The following is a 4349-nucleotide window of genomic DNA, read 5'->3' on the forward strand; positions in this document are numbered from 1 at the left end:
CCTGGGGGAAAGGAATTTTAGGTTGGCTGGGCTTAACAGATATCCTGCTATTTGTTCATTGTTGTTGTTATTTTTTAATTAGTCTTTTGAATTTTTGTGGCCTATTTGTTTCTAATTTTACCTCATGTGTTAAAATTGAACTTGCAATACACTATAATTAACAGTATCTTCCAGTTTATATGGTCCTTTCAGCAAAATAATCTGATTTACTAGTAAATTCTTTATTAACTAAGCTCTTTTTCCCTGGCACTAACACCTGCATAGACGACCGTAGTTTAGAAATAGAAATGTAGTTTAGAACATTTGACTTTTAGTCTACATTTTTCTATTAAGTGTATATATCAACTTATCAGTTCAAACTGAGAAACACAGTCATCAAAGTTATAGGTCATTTCACATGACTAGATAGAGCTTTGGTCTTATATGACAAGGTAATGTGTCAAAATTTTGAGGAAAATAGATTACTGTCTACTGTCGTAGTTTTATTAGAAATAAAGTTGAAGACTATTAAGAAGTATTCCAGAGGTCTTAATCATCTAAAAGTATTCTATTTTTTAATTGAGAAGTTAGTTTTCCTCCCAAGGTGCAATGTGGAATGCAAAGCATTCTTTCTTTTATATTAAATCATCTCCTATGATGATCTGTTCCTTTCCTTAATAACAAAGTGGCTTTTATTTCAAGAACTTGAAGGCTGATTTTAAGTTATGATTTCTGAATTTTGAATTGACTCCTCTTTGCCTAGAAATGATAAAACAATTGACTTCTCCATAGGATCAAACATCCATATAATAGGGCTCTCTGCTCCGCAGGGAGCCTGCTTCCTCCTCTCTCTCTGCCTGCCTCTCTGCCTACTTGTGATCTCTCTCTCTGTCAAATAAATAAATAAAATCTTAAAAAAAAATCCATATAATAAAAAGGAAGGAAGAAAGAAAGGGAGGAAGGGAGGAAGAGAGGAAGAAAGGAAGGAAGGGGAGAGAAAAGAAGAAAAAATATATATACATGAATAATAAAATGATGATATCTATTTTTGTCCTGTTACCTTAACATCAAATCTCTGTATTGAAGCAAGCTTGACTTCTACTTATTTTATCACCCTATATTTAATATAACTAGGGTTAAAGTTACTAGAAAGAGACCATTCCTTGAAATGATTTTTGAAAGCAGTGCACTGGTATTACACAGGGGTATTTTCTTAAAAGTTTTCATGTGGACTAAACAAAAACAAACCTAACTATAAAGTAATGAAGTATTACTAAGTTCAAAATAACATGGATTCAGGAGCTAAAATAGAAGAAAGAAGGTAACTCCTGGAACATTAGAAAGAAGAGAGCAAGTCTCAAACATGGAGGATATGGCTGGAGTAGAAGTTTTAATAGGGTAGAGTAACCTAGGGGAAACAGTATCAGAGAACAACCTCAAGCTATTCCTGTAATATTCCTGTAAAAGCCTCCACTCCAGCCACTAAACCTGCCAGTGAAACACCAAACATACCAACCAACTCACCTGCCTCCTCTGACGCCTTTTTAAATCTTTTTGGATTTCTTCCCTCCTTCTCTTTTTCTTTTTTCTAAGTTATTGATTTCTTCTGTTTTCATTATGAGCAATTTATGATTTAAAAAAAAAGATTTTGGGGCGCCTGGGTGGCTCAGTGGGTTAAAGCCTCTGCCTTCAGCTCAGGTCATGGTCCCAGGGTCCTGGGATCGAGCCCCGCATCGGGCCCTCTGCTTGGCAGGGAGCCTGCTTCCTCCTCTCTCTCTGCCTGCCTCTCTGCCTAGTTGTGATTTCTCTCTGTCAAAGAAATAAAAAATTGAAAAAAAAAAAGATTTTAAGTCACAACCTGTGACTTAACACTATCAAGACCTCTACGACTTGCCGAAAATATTACAATCTCATTATCAAGTCATTCCTTTTTGTTAACTGAAGATAAAAGACAGACTGTTTGCTATTACATCTTGTAAAAATTGAGATAGTTTATTTTTCAAAACTGAGATATCATTTTTTTTTAAATTTCAGACTTAAGTAGTTTGTTTTACTAAGGTTGAAAACATGAAAAAAGATAATAAAATGATCCTAGCGAAAGGGGTTTTTCATTATTAGGATTCACAGTTCCCAGTGGGTAGCAATCTAGTTGCTTACTCATGCATTGGTCCAGAAAACCAGATAGCAGATGGCAGTGGAATAAAACCTTAAAGAATACGTTAGGCAAGAAAACATAACCCAAAGATTTCATATCTGGGAAAACTGCCACCCAAATAAAAAGACTTAAGACAAATAATTATAAATAACGTGGAATAACTCAATTATATATTCTTTCTAAGGAATATTTTAGATCAAGAATAAACTATATTTAACTGCAGTAAGTTGGAAAAATGGCTACATTTCTTTGAAGCTATTTCCATAAAGGTAGAGTATGCTTTTATGTTTTCATTAGAACAATGGAATGCAACAGAAATATTTTGTACTACAAATTTCTCTCATCTATATGAATGCTTCTTTGCAATGGAGTATATATTCAAAAGGTGCATTCTATTTCTCCCTTCCCTTGAAGTTTGGCTGCCTTTGGGACTGATTTGATTAACTGAATGTGATGGAACCACCATTCTGGAATTTCTAAGCTTAAGGTCACTGAAACTAGTTCTTCATGTCCTCAGACATTCAAGAACACCAAGCTGCACAGAAGCCCATGCAGCCTTCATTGAAATGAGAGGTCATATGAAAAGAGAGGTCCTGAAGTTTGAAAGGGCACATGGAGTAAGAAGCCCAGTCATACACCAGCTGTTATGGAAGACATGGCTGAAGTCATCTTAGATCATTTGTGCCCAGTTGACCAATCCAGTCAACACGACATGGAGAAGACTTGGTTAACACTGCTGAAACACAGCCTGATTTCCAGAATCATGAATAAACAATAAATTATTGTTTTAAACTACTAGGTTATGGAGTAATCTTTTTGCAGTTATAAGTAACAAATGGGGATAGGTACCTGTATTGGGATACTGCAAACCCAAAACATGAGGCAGCAGCTTTGGGACCAGCAAAGAATTTTGAATGTCAGCAAGGAGATAGTTAGAGGGGCCAGAGTATCAAGTGAGGAATTTGACACTGAAGTATGGAAAAGAGAAGGGCCTTGCATATAATGCATGTTTGCTTAAGTGTCCTTAGAATAAGTATGGAAAATGTATAAATTTCCTTAAAATTAAGGCTCAAGAATATTGCAGACAAAATGTTGACAGCACCAGATGATTATTTTAAAGTACAGGAAGACAGAGAGATCCTAAGAAGAAATACTTATATCTCTTTTCAAAGATTTTAGGGATGACTTTGTGGCTCAGTCGTTAAGTATCTGCCTTCGGCTCTGGTCATGATTGCAGAGTCCTGAGATCTAGCCCCACATGGGGCCCCCTGCTCAGCAGGAAGCCTGCTCTCTCTCATACTCACACTGCTTATGTTCCTTCTTTTTCTCTGTCTCTATCAAATAAACAAAATCTTAAAAAAAAGATTTTAGAGAAAATATGGATGGTCAAGTCCAGTTCCTCCAACTGGCAAAAACAGAAGAAACTTCATGAAAGAAATAACTTCAGAATAAAGAATAAATCAATGATGTGGCTCCAAGCCCCTTTGGCAAATCTTCAGAAACACTAGAGACAATACCTGGTAGACTCTTGGCTGAAAAAAAGGATCTCCAAGAATCTTACAGATTTGTTCACCTTATCTAAGAACACTTAGCTGCCAGAGAGCATTTGATTTGTGTCTCTTTTCTATTTTTCTTTCATATTCCTTAGAATATTTGAGATATCCTTCTAGAGAATGGCAAACAATATTATCTCCATCCATTTACCTCTTCAATTTTCATCATTTTCTGCTACACCTCTGGCTGAACTGGGCATATTTGAATGGAAGTATATTTGACTTTTATGTTGTATTTCTTTTGTAAAATTTGTTTGTTACCTTGATTTTACTATGACTCAAATTGATCCCATCTTCCCTTTTAATGTATAACAAAGAAAGTAAATTAAATGGATTTTTGTATGACTAAGTATTTTTTCTTTATGTAATATTCTTTAGTTGAAAAAGAGAAAGACGTTTATTTTGCTATGGCAGAACACAGGAATTACATATCAAAAAAGTGAGTTACTATAAATATCAAGATCAAATAGAGTATTTCTTCTTTCAAAGGGCACTTCCCTAAAAGAAGTAGTCTCTAAGACACCCTAAAATTCTCCTATTTAAGGAAAGTTATTCCTGAAAATCTTTTTTTGAGCATAATATGCTTTCTTTCTACCTAACTCTTTTGCAGCCAAAATATACAGATGTTAACATGTATCACTGAGATTGTCACACTACTTAAC

Source organism: Meles meles, chromosome 6 (assembly GCF_922984935.1).
Source record: "Meles meles chromosome 6, mMelMel3.1 paternal haplotype, whole genome shotgun sequence".
Taxonomy (NCBI): domain Eukaryota; kingdom Metazoa; phylum Chordata; class Mammalia; order Carnivora; family Mustelidae; genus Meles; species Meles meles.